We start from the raw sequence: 17,164 nt of genomic DNA, 5'->3' as shown, positions 1-17,164 counted from the left end.
TGGCTTCAGGAAAAGTTTTTAAGATAGCTTAGACATAACTTTTCACTATTTCAAATTATTTTAAAATCAAAATAAGGATGGCGGGCAGTATAAGAAGAAAAAGCAGTTCACTAAAATGGTTCCTAACTTACTATTTTGAATAGGGTATCTAAAACTTTGTCTGATTAAACTGTATCTAATCTAGCACAAGTAGCTATTGTCTGATTTTTATGGTATCCATCCATGTTCAAGAAGTTTTTCACCTTAAAATAAGGAAGGGGATTTGAGGGGGTAGGACCAATCCTTAACTGAGTAACCATTGCCTTTTATGATTGGCAAGTTCTTTGGGACCAAGATGCCCCCTAGTCTGACTGACTATGACGCTGAGATGCAGTTTGGCCTCCTCTTTATGTCAAATCACTGCCATCAAAACAATGACTCATATTACATGAAAATCTTGTGCAAATGAGCCATAATAGGAATGAATGACAATCTAGTAAGACCATGCAGCAGGCTCCTCCTTTGATCTGAAATACTGTTAATCTTTCTCAAACATAGCACACTAAGTATACTTGGCAAATTCTATGTGAGAAAGTCTCCATAACAGATCCAGAGATATGATATAAGTGAAAGAAAAACCAATAAATTTCTGTGTAGGTAATAAATTTTTACTTCCTTAACTTTTTTGTTTCTGGTGATTTTTAGTTTTGTTTAGTTTTTCACTGAATGTTTATGCGTCACATTTGCCTATTTCAAAATCTTAGATACAATAACCTAAACAGGTACTGGGTATGAATCTTAAGTAGCTGATGCTAAAATTATTTTTAAAGAAGGCTTCCAAGGGTTATAATAATTTAAGAATGTCTGAAATGCCTTATTTACATAGGCTTTTGTCATTAATCATGGTGGACTCAAACTGATGGCTTTTATAACACTTGGCTGAAACAAGGGGGCGGGAGAGATGAAGAGGGAGAGAGACAGCAAGAGAGAACTTTAAGCATGATGTTTGCTACTGTAGGAAAGGAATACTTTAGCTGTTTCTATTCCTAGGCTGGTCTAAACAGCCATTAAATTATCATATGGGGAGTTATAGATCAGCTTTTTTACAGATTTTCTTTTCCTCTCTAATATTAAATCAAACTCTTTTGTTGGGTAGCCAAATATGTAAGGCACATGTACTATAATGCAGGCTGAGCCAATCATGGTAATTCAGAGCTGGTAGGAAATATGCCTCTTAAATTGTGCTCCACTTTTGAAGTATTGCCTAAATATCAGCCTTGGGCTTCAAAGAGAGAGGGATTAGAGCCTTTATCCAGCAATTAATATGGCTGGAACTCAGAATGTCAGCGTTTAACCATGATCCTGGCTGGATAGTGGCATAGCAGAAATTCATTCTCCTTCAAGGTTTGGAGTAAATCATAAAAATGAATTCATAAACAGTAAAGTAGTAGTAATGTTTAACAGGAAAGGGAAGGATCAAACTTTCCACTTGTAATGACCTGTCTGGATTTGGACATCCAAACAAGCTTTTCCCCCAAAAAAGTGATGTCCCTAGACCTTTAACCAGCCTTACCCACCTAGATCATTTTAATCTCCCACCAACTGTTAAAGCAGAAAGAAGTGCTATTAGAGAGAAATCTATTCCTTTCACCTTCTAACACAGATCAGATGACAACCTCTCCAAGTCCCTCCTCTCTGTCAGAGTTCAAGGATTCTAAAATGATCAGACTATCAAACTACTGAAAAGCAGCAGGACTTTGCAAGGAGAATTTAAGTACATTGGGTTATGTAGACAGATCCCAGGAGACACTGGTATTAGATTTCCTTGCTCATTCTCAATCTCATTTTAAGTGGCCTCTCACAGGAGCCTAAAATAGTGATCCCTTTGTGCTACTGGGTGATCATAGACTCCAGACCCCTACAATACTATTCATTTCTACTTAATACCCTGGTATGTTTGAGAATAAACATTAAAGGACAAAATGTCCCCACTTTCATAGTAATAAGCTATTTGGAATTAATATTTCAATATGGTAACTTTAGTTTTGTTCTTAAAGCAAAGGGGTGTCATCCCTTCTAGGAGTTAAACAAAAAATGAGAAAAACTTCTGAATTCAGGGAAATTTCTGCTTGGAATAAGTACAATCACCTTCACTCCCACCCAGAGCAACCCACAGTCTGCCCTTTCAAATAATACACAGTTGCTGTATCTTTCTTTCTTTTTTTTTTTTTGCAAACTTGAAGTAAAGTACCATATGTAATTTGCAAAAGAATATCAATGCATCCTGACAGGCTAAGCAATATATTTTATTAATAAGCAATGTTCATTGCTCAGAACAGAGGTATTTTGTTTGGAAGACATTTGAAGAATGATCACTATAAAATCTACTATTAACAAAAGTTTAATATTGAATAAACACTTTGATATATCATATTCATATTTGCCCTTGGATTCCACACATGATTATAGAACTGAGGTGACAAAGGCATTTGATTTTGTATATTCTTCTTGCATTTTCCCCCTTTTTGTATCACCTTGCATTTGGTACTCATAGTGAAAAGTCTCCTGGTATATTTTCATTCCACAGAAAGTTGGAAGGAAGAACAGAGAGTGTATGATGGATTAAATATTTATGGGAAGTCAAAGCAATAGCCATAGGCTTCATTCTGTTGAAAATGGGGATAGAGTATGCATAAACTTTAAAATAATCCATTTTCCTCATTCCTTTTTTGCTATCTTGCTATTGCAGCAGTGAGATTCCCAATTCCAGTCCAAAATTTGGGAAGTCCAACAAAGCTACTTTGCCATATAAAAACAGAGTCCTTGGTGTCAGAATAAATAAGAAAAATGAATTGAGGAAACTGGAAAACAGAATTTTTTGGCTATTATAAAGAAACAAAAAGATAGAAGAAACATTTCTCTTAAGATTTCACCTAATTTTTAAATATAAAATTATTGATGGTACACTATTATTACCCAAAAAGCTTAGAGGCCTGGAAACTCCTACTTACACAACTTTCTACTGTGTAATTAATTATCAGCAGGCCCAGGTGTTAAGTCCAAACTATTTCAGAGCAATGTCAAAAGGTCCATAACCTCTATAAAATTTTATATTGCTAGATTCACCCACAGTCACTATCTTTTCCCTACACTATTTATAAAAATATGTAGATTGATATTAGTGGGGTCATTGAAGGGAATTAATGAATATATTATTTAGATAAACCTACACATTCAGAATATATTAATTGCATTATTTTTAAAAATTTTGTCAGATAAAATTTTTCCTGTTTTTCATATGAAATAAGTATTTTCCACAGCAATATTCACTAGGAAATATATTTTTAAAGAGCAACAAAACTACTATTTCTTATAAAGCTAAAATTTCTTCAGCATTCTCATCACTTCCCAGTAATCTTTTTTATTGTCTGGTAAACATTTTTTAGTCTTCCAATCTGGCATTTTACATTTATATACTGTATATTTAATTTTGTGAATGTGTAAAACATTTACATTGCTGTGACACTAAAATAAAGAATAAAAATGTGAACAAGTGAAAATTCTTCTTCATATCATTTTATTTATCCAGTTCCCCCAGCTCCAGGTAGGTATCATTTTCACATCCATGTGTTCTTTGATTGTCTCCTTATGTATACTAGTGTATAAGAAATATAGCCAACCACCACAGCCCTTCCAGAAATGTCTGTGTGCTGCTCTATCTCTTTTTCTTTTGCTGCACAGAGTATTATGGCCAAAAAGTTCTCATTTCCCATTCATCCATTTGTCTACTCCAGGTGTATCATTCTTTTTTTTTTCTCTCATACCAATAGAAAAGGTGTTCTTCTTCTTAGCAGTCCCATTCTCCCACAAGGGTTCAGATTATGTCTTTTACATTTTCTCAAAACTTCAATACTTTAGTTGTACTCTTTTCTCAAGTACATCTCTAGATTCTAGAGCTGGCTATTTAAATTGAAATGAATTAAAATTAAGAAATATTTCACTCACTCTCTCAGTTATACTAGCCACATTTAATATGCAAAATAGTCACATGTGCTAGTAGTGGTGATCAAATTGAACTGCTCAAATACAAAACATTTCTACCACCAAAGGAAGTTCTATTGGACTACATTGTCCTACAGCATAGAAAAGTAATAAAGTGCTTCATGTCCATTACTCACTAAATATGATCTCTATCAATTATTTTTTCTACCATGCTTCAGTTTCTTTAGTAATGTAAAAAAAAGAACTGTACCAATTACATGGGTTATGGCATATAAAGAACATGTATTATGTAAACTGGTATGAAAATTGAATGTAAATGTAGGTAAGTACACAGATATTGGTATGGATATAGAAATAGATAAGTAGAGATAAGATTACATGAAAATAATTCATTTTTTATTTTCCAAATGAAAATTTGGAAAAGAGTTCTAGTGAACTCTTCTTTTCAATATACTTTGGGTAATTCTAAAAAATTGTTTTTATATCCCCAAATCCTCTTAATTATTTATCTGTATGTTCTTTTTTTATTTTAGACATTATTTTATAATAAGATGTTATTATACAAAGTATAAATGCAAAGATTGTAGCTTTATTCTGAGCACCAAGCAAAGGTCCTGGTTGCATAAGAAATTAGTCAATAATTTTTGATATATTGGATTGTTGTTAGTTACAGACCCTCGATTAATGGTTTTTTGTCTATGAGAATTAGTCTCACTATTCAAGCTATACTCCCATTTAAATGCTTAAATATCATGTTTTCTTTTTATCACCTGCTTCAGAGTTTGTAAACATCTGAAGTTTATTGCTTCCTAAGTGTTCTAATCTGTGTTAGCCAATCTGCTTCATATTTTTTCCAATTTAAAAGTTATGGCTAAAAACCTTGGTTATAAGTCAGAAAGCTATGCCTGTTAACATGAGTAATCAAGAAAATTATGTTCTTTGAAAACTTTTGATTTTACTTTCAGAATCTATTTTCTGAAATAAAATAATTTAAAAGTGAAGAAACAAAGAATAATAAATAGTACTTATATAAATAGTCCTAGATTTCTGTATAAATAATTTCTCTACTAGACTCCTAAACTAAGATATTTTATATTCATGTTTTAAGATCATTGATTTTCTCTGAGTATAAATATTTGGTGAAAATACTAATTATTAAATTATTCAAATAATAAATCCTTTTTGTCAATTTAGCCACATTCAGAAGTAAATGTATCATGATTCTTTCATGTCATGCTCAGAACTCTGCTCACAGCATTTACTAAACTTACTATAGATATTTATGAACAGTTAACTAAAAAGTATTTTCTTTAAGCAAATCCATTTTTCATAAAAACAAATTTATACAAATTCATTTTGTACACAAATTGACACAAACTATAAAACAAATTATGAGTGTTCACCTAAAGTTTCATTTTTTTAGATTTTTAATCTTTATTTTTGATCAATATGTATTCTACATATATGTATGAGGTTTCATGTGATGTGTGTACCAATCACAATCATCCTCCTTTTACCTGCCCTTCATTCCCTTTCCCATCCTCCTGTAAGCACTAATCTAAATTCAGATAGATCCTTATTTTTAGCTCCCATATATGAAAATACATCATATTATTCTTTCTGTGTCTTATTTCATTTAACATGCATGAATGTCCTTTAGTTCCATCACTTTTCTGAAAATAGTAATATTTCATTTACATAATTATACAATTTTTTTTTACCCATGCAACTGTTGAAGGGCTCCTCGGTTGATTCCATATCTTAGCTATTGTGAACACTGCTGCAATGAATATGGCCTTGCATGTGTTTTTCTTTGGTATGAATATTTCCTTCTTTTGGAATATGCCTACAAGTATCATGGCCCCATGTTATGATATATCTATTTTAAGTTTTCTGAGGAACCTCTATGCTATTTATCATTGGTTGTATGCATTTCATTCCCACCAACAGTATCTGAGAGTTCCTTTTTCTCCACACTCTCTCCAGCATTTGTTTTGTATCATAATGCTTTGCTGGTGGTAAGTGATTCTAACTGAGGTATGATGATGCCTCATTGAGGTTTTGATTTGCATTTCCCTTGTAACTAATAATATTCATTTTTTTTCTTGTATTTGTTGGTTCGTGTCCATTTCTCCTTTGATAATTGTCTATTCAGATCATTTGGCTATTTTTAATTGGATTTCTTTGTTAAATTGAGTTCCTTATATATCTGGCATTAATGCTTTTTATTTTTATTTATTTCAGTATTTCTAATTGTCTATGATTTTTGTTTGAGTTTTATGAGACAGAATCTCTATGTATTCAAGGTCAACCTCAAAATCACTATGTACCCAGGCTGTCCTTGAACTTGCAGTCCTTCTGCCTCAGCTTTTCAAGTGTTGCTATTACCATCGTACAAGACTAAAATACCTCAGATATATATTTTTTCTCATTTAATTATATATATTCTCATTTAATGTTCAAGATAGTTTACCTTTTTTGAGTAATGAAATTTTACTTCACAAAAAATTAATTACTATTTGGACTTTTATATACACACTGACCATATAAGGACTTGTAACTTTTAAAAGAAAGGCTTCTAATATCAAATAAATCAGGCCATATTCATAAAATATATTACTGGGAAACTGATAAAGGAAGAGGAGAGAGAGAGAGCGGGAGCCCTAAAATATATTGTCAAATATTTTACTAAATTGCAGAGAGGGGCTGGGCATTTAGCTCAGTGGTTCCGGCGCCTGCCTTGCAAGTGCAAGGTCCCGAGTTCAATCCCTGGTACCAAAAAAAAAAAGGGCCAGGGATTTAACTCAATGGCAGTGCTGCTTGGCTTGGAAGCACAAGGTCCTGAGTTTGATCCCGGGTACTAAATTGCAGAGAGGGTGAATGATTTACTCCTACTAATGAAAAAAATAGAAATATGTCCATACACATTTATATACTTGTGATTAGTGTATTAGTGAAAAAGATATTTTTGTTATTTGAAGTTTTACCAGTTTTTCAAAAGCATTTTTATCAAATTAATGCCTTTAGTTTTGAAAGTTTTAAAACGACAAAGATAATAATAACAAAAGAAAGTCTTCTACCTCATACCTCTTAACTTACAAGATTCTTTCCCCCAAGAACAATAATTTTCTTTGCATTTCTATTTGTTTCTGTATTTCTAAACAAATTCTTTATATTTATACATCAAGATCTCAATTTTATGCATTGTGTATTGACTTCATATTATGCTAAGTATCACTTACACAAACACTTCCCATATACCTTCCTTTGTGATTACATAGTTTTTAAGATTTGTGTGTTTGGGGTTATATAAATACTGTTCCCTGCTGAGTCAAATGATTGTGCTATCAGTATTTTTCCTTTGAATTACTTGTTATGTTTCAGAGTCAATATTTGGTTTTTTAAAACAAGTACATTATTTTACCTGTTGTACTATTTGCCTGCAGTTAATTCCTCTTAAAATTTTCAACAGAACAGTAATACTTACCTCAACAATATTTTCCACATTGTCAAAAGAAATTAAGTCAAATCAAAATTATTTTTCTCCATAAATCTTCTAGGTTCTCTGATTTCTTGAGAAACCTGATCTGATTATCCTCTAAGCTCTTTGCAGAGATATTATTTTGGCATTTTCCTTTGCCTTTCTTCCTTGAAAGAGGCCAGGTTATTTTTTCTTGGTTAACTTCTATTTTAGTGGAATGGCAATATTTTATTGAGAATCAGTATGTAGAAGGTATTTGTTGAAATCTTTTAAGTCTAAAAATGTCTTAATTCTTACTTAACCAAAACTTGGCAGCAGACAAACTCTTAGGTTGAAATTACTTTTACCAAATTTGATGTGCTAATTACTTGATAAACCTTACCAGTGTGTTGGCCCACATCCTTCAGCTCTGGAAGATTTTCTTGCATCATTATCTGTTTTCTCTGTTTTTTCTAGAAGTCATAGTCAAGTTGATGTTGGACTTTCTAGAATATCTCTAATTTTCATTTACTTTCTGATGCTCATTTTGCTTTGTTTTGTATTTCAATACTATTTTCTCAAAGATTTTTTATCCAAATTTTATACATTTCTGTTTATTTTAGTTTTTATTCCCTAGAGCTTTTTTCATTCCAATTCATTTTTTAAATATCGTGTTCTTGTTTTATGGAAGTGATACCTTCTTTTTCTCTCTGAGAAGATTAGCTAGATTTTTTGTTTTCTTATGTTCCCTGAACTGTATCCTTTTGCATTGTACTTATTTGTTTTGCAGTCTGTGTTACACCTTAAAATTTTCCTAAGATTTTTGGAGATTCTCATCTACTCAGCTATATGTGTGAGTCACAAAGAAGTTGATTAAAGATTCTGCTTGAATGACAAATGCTTAAAGTCAGTGAAACCACCTTTGTTGTTGGTATTGTCGTTGTTGGAAGCCGTAGCATTTCTTACTAAATGTATGCTTAGGTGGATATTTTCACTTGTAGTTAGTCACCTTGTTGGTGAATATTAGCATGGCTGCTAAGAATCTAGTGGCCAAGTGAGGTAATGCATCTTTGGATGCCAACATTTCACTTATTTTCTCATTTCATTGCTGCTCTGAGCTTTGCCTCTCAAGTGTCATCCCTTTTCTGTAATATCTCTGTTGTGCAAATTTTGAGCCATGCCAGTGTTCTCTAGATTGCTGTATTTGTTATTGTTATCTCCGTCTTCAAACAGGTAGGTATTTTCTATCTGCTGTGCTAAATCAGTTAGCCTTCCATCTGCTTTCCACCTTCTGAATTTCAGCTGACACCCTCTATCGTTTCTCTCTCACATGCTTTGTCTTATGGGTTTATAAGCTTTATATGCTTGTCACTGTAGTTAAAGTGAGAATAGTGGTTGAAAAGTGTTTAATTGAATGGACATGAATTATTTTTTTAAGAAATATACAGGAAGACTCCAGAAGTTAGAGGAGCATTCATATAATTTTCATCACCAGAAAATACTGTAAATAAATCTTCACAATTTGTGAATATTTTGAAAAACTTATAACTAAGAAAACTCAGTATACTGTACAATGCTATTACTAGTAGTGCAATAACTTCCTTCCACTGAGCATGTATTGAAACATGTTCTCAGTACGGAAAAACTGTTACTGGCATACATTGTCATCTAGGAGTATAAATCAGTTTAAGATTTCCAAGGGACAATTGAGAAATATATATGAAGTGTCTCATGAATATGCCTTCTTTCTGCCCTAGTGATTAATATTATAAAAACATATCTAGGAAAATCTTAGTGTATCTGTCTAATAAGAGGTCATATGGTTTCAAGTCAAATGAAAAGTTGATCACAAGAAATCTTCTAGGATACTATTACTGAAAAGACATCTGAGTCTTCTCTCTGTCTCTTTCTAGGTTTGTATTCTGAGTTCTCATGTGTAGGTCAGTACTCTCCCCCAAGTAGTAGTATCAACTTTAAGTCTACAAGACCATCCAATTTATTTCCTCACAACTATTTGTCTATTTATTTCCATCTCCATGTTTCCATTGTGCTTCCTGGAAGAATATATCTGATTGGCATGGACAAGTCAACTCTTATGGCCAGGGTCCAAGAAGAGTCAACTGAAACATCAGAACTGTTTTCTCTTTGACTACTATGGTTAGAAAGTTTCTGTAAGAAGCATGGAGATTCATAGAAATTTATTAGCTTTGCCATAGTCATTAAAATACTCTAGAAAGTGTCTAGAATACTACTAAACAGATAGGTTAGTTACAGCAATCCACAGTGGTTGGTCTATGTCAAAGATTGATTTGATCATGACTCCAATATGACTGAAGTTTTTAAATTTCAGGTTTGTATTGATGCAGTAAACAAAGGGTGAAAAGGGTAACCAAAGATCCTATATAATTCCATGGGCACAGATCTCATTACCTACTTGTATCCTCACTGTTTTGCCTAAATTTCAGAAGGCTTGGCAAAACTCATAGAGTGAATTAGACAGGTCAGAGAATCCTTAGGCTCAATTTTGTGTGTGTGTGTGTGTGTGTTTGTGTGTTTGTTTGTTTGGTTGGTTGGTTTGGGGTGGGGGCTTTTTGTTTGTTTTGAATGGCTTGACAGGGGGATGCCTGAGAATGAGGAAATAAAACTGTAGTGTATTTTACCTGTATTTTTATACAGTCTACTCAATATTTCCTGGAGGCCCCCTGGATGTTTCACCACAATATATATCATGAAGGAATGAAGAAATTATGTAGAACATAGTGTATAGCAAGGTAAAAACAATGGTAAATGATAACTGACACCCAAGCTTACCATAGGCAGGAAAACTAAAATTGAGAAAACTGTAATATATGGAAGAAAGAAACTGATATTCACTTCCAGGTAACTGGGTGTGCAGAAAGATGGAGTTTGTTTGTTTGTTTTTAAAAATAAGTCCAAAATCCAGATTTCTATGTAATATTTCTGGATTTTGAAATGGTGACATCAAGACTTTTTAAAACATTATTGGCCAAATAAATAAAATAAATAAATCTGCTGATAGACTCATGCCTTCATACAGTGCACTTGTGAACCTGTCTACACATACCCTAATGTAACAACACAAAAACGTATTCACACTACCCTATGTAAATAAGTATGGATTTTGTTTATTCTTTTTAGAACAAAATTTTAGATCATTTTTTATAATAAAAAATGAGGAATTGGGTTCATATACCTATTTTCCTCAAATCACACAATATTAGAATAGGGAAGAATATTGGAGCTGAATTATAACTCCATTATTTTAATGATGGGACAACTTAAATCTAAAGAGTATTAACATTTTTTTCAAAATGTTAGACATTTAAATATATGTATGTCATTGTGTTTATATTTCCTTTATAGGTTAGTGAGAGCTCTTAAATTTGAAAATACAATTAACAGCTAGATAGTATATATCCACAAGCATTCTAGCTAATTCTTATTTTAGTTCAAACCACAATTTATCAAAAAGGTCTATTCAAATTTTCCATAAAATCAATCAAAATTGTTTCAATGAGCCATCTAGAAAGTTTTGTGTAACAAAGGTACATTATATTAGTGATTATTCTGTATTAAATAATATTGACCTTCAATTCTGTGAGTGATTGGCAAGGCAACCACTTCATGGAACAGGTAAAATGGTATATTTATTTCAGAGTGTATTTGTCCAGATGATTTTCAAACTCCAACCATGATTCTTATGCCCAGATTTTTTGTTTAGCACTTTCGACTTTGCACATTGAAATATATGATGCCTTTTCCAGTACTCCCTGCTGTGTTCCTCATCAGGCCCCGACTGCCAGGCCACTAGGAAACAAGAAATGAATACTGGAAAACCCTGTGGCTGTTCTTAACTAAAGAACTACAAACATGACCAAAGTTCTCAGCAAATCCTCCTAGACTGTCAGAAGAAAAATGACAACAAGCTGCAGCCATTCAATGAAGCAATAGTTTCCTTATTACTTGCAAAGTCTTTTATTTAGCCTCAACAGTATCATATTTGAAATGATTTCATGACTGGGGGCAATACTTGGGTAGCCATCTGTTCTCTCAGATTAGCTGTCAGATGAGTACAGTGTTTTTAGTCAATGTTTCCAAACTGCTTTAAAATATCAACAAATTCAATATTTGCTCATGACATTAGTGGGGAATATTTTCATATTTTATCTCAAACAAAATGTTGGATTTTCCAATAATTTTATATTGTCTCCAAAGTCACTGGTATAAATCGGTAGATTCTAATTGGCTTTTTTAAAAAGAAAAAAGAAGGTGGTCAAAATGTTAAGATGGATTTGGTATTTCAGAGCTATCTTTACACTTGCAACTTTGAAAGCAAATCTTTAATTTGGAGATTTTTTTGCTTACCCACCATTACAAGCCCCTCCAGGGCAATGATCTATCAAGTTCTGACTGTCTCAAACTGTTTGCACCAGATTCCACATCGATCACACTCACGCTTGCTACACTTTTAACCAGAGAGCCAAGAAACAATAATTTTCAATTAAGAAACCAGAAGAAGACTTGGGGTTTGATTTATGGTGCATGACTAATTACCAAAATAGCTGGCCTAATGAAAATTAAGCTGGTGGTTACTACAAAGATTTAACTTCATTCTCTTGAAGAGATACTAATATGATCCAGAATGTAATTTATTGAATTAGAATGATGCATTTTTAAAGTCATAGATATGTAAATGGTATAATTATCATTTTTAAATGACAGGGCTAATTATTTATAATATGATGAATTTTATATTCATAGTACATATACACCTGAAATAAAGGATTATCTTTGCTTGTGATAATGATTTTCACTTTCTTCTTATGCTACTAGGAGATCTAAAAACATTGCATATAATGTACGGATTGGATCATCTTTTCATAAAAGAGAATTAAATTTAATAATTTACAATTATTTGAATATTTCATATAAATTATCCAGAATGAGTGAATGAATGAAATGTTTAAAACAATGTAAAATATTATCAACGGAATGTGACAGGCCATATGTACATTCTATATTAATTGTAGTTTTTTTCTTGGGGTGTTAATTACAGAGTCATGCAGTGCTGATGCCTTAAATCATAAAATTATAAGGATGTAGTGCAAGTTTATCTTTGTTCCATAAAAAAGGAATGGGCTGCTCTGTTGTGTGTGATGTTCTCTACCATATTGACCTGAGCTCTGTTTAAAAACAGTAAACATTCCACTCAGCTTTTCTCTACTTCACCTTTCATATTCTTCTTTGCAACTCACATGGGCCTTTCTAACCCTCCAAATATTGCACTCATTTCTTACCAACCTTCCTCATGTAAGTCTATTTTAAAGTGCCTGAAAACCACATCTCCAGGTTTTGCAGATACTAATTAGTAAATTTCCACATAATAAAGCATGTTTGTTGTAAACCTCAAATACACTTACATTCTACCCTACGTGCAGATCAGTCTTAACTCTCTACCCTGATTCAGAAGTTTTACCACCAATATAGTTGCAGTCCAAGTTGATGATTGGAGGTGTATTATTGTTTTACTATAGCAAAATACTTCATATAATCAACTTAGAAAAATCTCTTATTTGATTCACAGTTTTGGAGTTCCTAGTCCAAGATCAGGTGGACCCACCACTGTGTGCCTTTGATAGGGGTACAAGATGTCAATAGTGGGAACTATGGTACAACAAACTACTCAATTCATGGCCAAGTGTACTCATCAGATTTTCCATCACTGGGACACAATAGCCAAAACCTATGACTTAAAGAGGAGATTTAATTTCTTTTGTGGTTTCAGGAAATTCAATCCATGGTTGACAGACTCCAAGGCAGAAACATTATGGCAGAGGGTATAGCAGAAAAGATCCTTAGGGCTGGGGGTGTAGCTCAGTGGTGCTATGCCTGCCTGGCAAACACATAGTCCTGAATTCAATCCCTGGTAAAAAAAAAAGAAAAAAGATCATAGTTCATTGTGACAGGGAATTAGAGCAGGGGAACAGCACCAGATAGGAATGGGGTCAGAGGCCATATACAGTCCCTAAAGATATGCCTCTATGACCCCTCAAGATACATTCAAAAGTGTGCTTTACTAATCCGGGGGTATTTCTTAATGCAATCAAGTTGATATATCATGATTAATCAGAGGCCCGCCATTCCACCTATGAATGCATATAGATCCTGGGGAGAAGCTGTGTGATCCAGACCAGCATGGCTGTTGGTGGATCCCAGCTGGGGCTCTTCCCCAACACCAGAGGCTTGGGAACACCCCCTCAAACAAAAGGACCACTCAGAAAGGGGCTGCACAGGCACACGGGCTTCAGCCAGAGGCTCACCACACCATCAGCCACAGCCAGGGACACCCCTGGTGAAGAGCTATACAGGCACACAAGCAATATTCAGAGGCTTGCCCAGAAACCACTGATAAGTGTAAGGAGACCCTAGCCAAAGCTGGTGCAGACAGCAGAAACAGGGATGCACATCCCCCAAACAAAGGCCCTCCCAGACAATAGCTACATAGGAACCCCAGAGAGAGGCACACCTAGATACAATCTCAAGTGTGCTCAGGCCCCAGCCAGAAGCCCGCCCAGACAACAGGTCAACTCAGGCCAACTAGAAGGCCACCACTCTGAACCCAGGAATTGGTGTACTGGTGAGCAGCAGAGTGAAGGCTGCTCAGGGGCTTGCTGAGAATTCAGGACCACTGTGTGACCAAAAAGTCACCTCAATAAAGACACAGCAGGGTGCATTTGTTGAAATGAGAAGACATGTAAATAAGTCCCAAAACCACACTTCCAGATCACCTAAGGGAACCCCAAAGCGAAACAAAATGGAGCAATCTGATACTCGAACACCTGGAGTCCTTGAACTGGCAATGAAAGGGGACCTGGAAAAAATGAAATCAAAAATAATTTCTCATATAACAGCAGAGATTGTGCCCATAGTACAAGACATGATTAATAAATCTAGAGCAGACACAGATAAAAAAAAATAGAGGAGCTGAAGAATATGATGGAATTCCAACACAGGAAACAAAGGATATCCATAAACATGCAAACAGATTTCGAGGAGATTAAAAACTCCATTGAAAGTTTAGGCAGCAGAATGAGCCAATGCAAAGATAGAATTTCAGATATAGAAGATGGGATTGCAATTAGTGACCAGGAAAATAAAAATTTCTTAAAAATAGTAAGGGACCAAGAGAAATCAATCCAGCAGCTGCTAGATGATGCAAAGAAGAATAACATCAGAGTGACCGAAGTCAAGAAAGAAACAGGAGAGAGTGCAGAAGACATTAAAAAAACTGTTCACAGAAGTAATGGCAAAAACCTTCCCAAGCAGGGAAAAAGAACTCGACATAGACATAAATGAGGCATAGGACTCCAACTAGCTGTGATAAAAAAAAGAACTGCACATAGGCATATAATAGTTAAGATTCCAGAAACCCAACAGAAGAACAAAATTGTTCAAGCAGTTAAAGAAAAGAAAAAAATCACATACAAAGGAAGCCCATCAGAATCACAGCAGGCTTCTCAACACAAACCCAGAAGGAAAGAAGAGCAGGGAGCAAGGTATTTCAAACCATAAAGGAAAACAGCCTCCAACCCAGATTGATGTACCCTGCAAAACTATCTTTCAAAATTGATGGAGAAATAAGATACTTTCATGACAAAGAGCACCTTAGGAACTTCATGAATACCAAACCAGCACTCCAAAAATTTTAGACAATATCCTAGGAAAAGACAACAAGGATCACAACCCCAGGAAACCTGCAGAATGAATCCATCAGGCATGACAAGAAATTAAATCCAAAGGGAGAGAATCCAACAGAAAGAAAAAGTCATGATAAGGATGAGTCAATACATGTCAGTTATAACCATCAATGTTAATGGTCTCAATTCACCAATGAAAAGAAATAGACTGGCAGAATGAGCCAAGAAGCAAGATCCAGGTGGCGGCCCCGCCCCGTCTCTTGGAGCTGCTGCGGCCGCCAACTGAAAGGCAAAAGGCGCTGTGAGCCAGCTGAAAGTCCACCACGGCAGACGAAATTGATTTCACTACTGGTGATTCCGGGGCTTCCAGCACTTACCCTATGCAATGCTCGGCCCTGCGCAAAAACGGCTTCGTGGTGCTCAAAGGATGACCATGCAAAATAGTGGAGATGTCAACTTCCAAAACTGTAAAGCACGGTCATGCCAAAGTACACCTTGTTGGAATTGATATTTTCACGGGGAAAAAATACAAAGATATTTGCCCTTCTACTCACAACATGGATGTTCCAAATATTAAAAGAAATGATTATCAACTGATATGCATTCAGGATGGTTACCTTTCCCTGCTGACAGAAGGTGGTGAAGTCCATGAGGATCTTAAACTGCCAGAAGGTGAACTAGGCAAAGAAATAGAAGGAAAATACAATGCAGGTGAAGATGTACAGGTTTCTGTCATGTGTGCCATGAGCGAAGAGTATGCTGTAGCCATAAAGCCCTGCAAATAAATGAGAACGTGAGACAACCAAACTTCTTAGGTCTGGATCAACTGCAGATACAAAGTTTGGTTCTAATTGTCACCAAAGCTATCACCTCCATAAGCAACCTCATTCTTCATCTCTCTCCTCTTCTCTCTCTCTCTCTCTCTCTCTCTCTCTCTCTCTCTCTCTCTCTCTCTCTCTCTCTCTCCCCTTTTTAAATTGTGCTGGGTTAGTTTTGCAGGCAGTTGGTAACTTTTTTAAAAACCAATTTGTACAATTCTTTTTTTTTTCAATTTTCCTATAACATTCTTTCCTATAACATTCCTGTGGTTTTCAGTATGTACGTCCAAGAGACAGACAAGGCCGCCTCAGTAGATGTGATTTGTCTGAGCAAATCATTCCTGAATTTTAATCACATGATTAACAAACCAGTGTTTTAAATCAGACAATGTAGCATCTAGTGGTATTGAAGTACCACATAAAAGTTGAATTACTCTGCATTAATTTTAGATTTAATGTCATAAAATATGTAGATTATGGATTGGAATTGTCAGTTTCAGCCTGTGTGTAGCAAACATATCTTTAAACAAAAATCATGTTATCAGAGTGTCATTTACTTTGGTGGCTATGTGCCACCACATATACTCAGTAATACTGTTCTTTGCCAAATGTCCAGCTTAGTATAACTTTGCATGGTGGTTTTAGTAACCACTTGTGGGTTGACAGAGGGACACTGAACTGTTTGGTGAACATGAGCAAGTCAGATTGTAAAGAATACATGAAGAGGGCCAGGGATTTAGCCTAGTGGTTCCGGCACCTGCCTTGCAAGCGCAAGGTCCCAATTTCGATCCCCAGTACCAAAAAAAAAAAGAACACATGAAGAACTGTGGCAAAGAATGTTACTGGAACTCTGTTTTTCACTTGACATCTTTTTAATCAGCATAAAAAATAATGGATTTTTAGTTGTATTTTGGCTTTTAATTTTTGCTTCCCAGCCTCCATTTCCCAACACTGAAAGGATTCCCTGCCTAACAAAATACTATGCAGTATTTTTTTCCAATCATGTTAATGCATGTTGGTATTTATCAGTAATAACACCTTTCCAACCATGTTAAGTAGAATTTTTTACATTAAATATTTGTTAGACTAAAACTGGGAATTCTTAAGCTGATTTGGAATTCTTGACTTTGGTTAAATTTGTGCACATTTTTGTCTAAAGTGAGATGAATGTGAATCATGAGAGAAAT

At 34.6% G+C, this 17,164-nt stretch overlaps 1 pseudogene; it reads left to right on the top strand.

Annotated features, from left to right (window-relative positions):
* The first annotated feature begins 12,717 nt into the window (after positions 1-12,717).
* On the top strand, positions 12,718-16,284 carry LOC101702787 (eukaryotic translation initiation factor 5A-2 pseudogene; annotated as a pseudogene).
* The last annotated feature ends 880 nt before the right edge of the window (positions 16,285-17,164 follow it).

This window comes from Heterocephalus glaber, unplaced genomic scaffold (assembly GCF_053883595.1).
Source record: "Heterocephalus glaber isolate CG9 unplaced genomic scaffold, H.glaber_assembly_v1.0 deba00001504, whole genome shotgun sequence".
Lineage (NCBI taxonomy): Eukaryota > Metazoa > Chordata > Mammalia > Rodentia > Bathyergidae > Heterocephalus > Heterocephalus glaber.
This window is presented reverse-complemented; position numbering and strand designations above follow the sequence as displayed.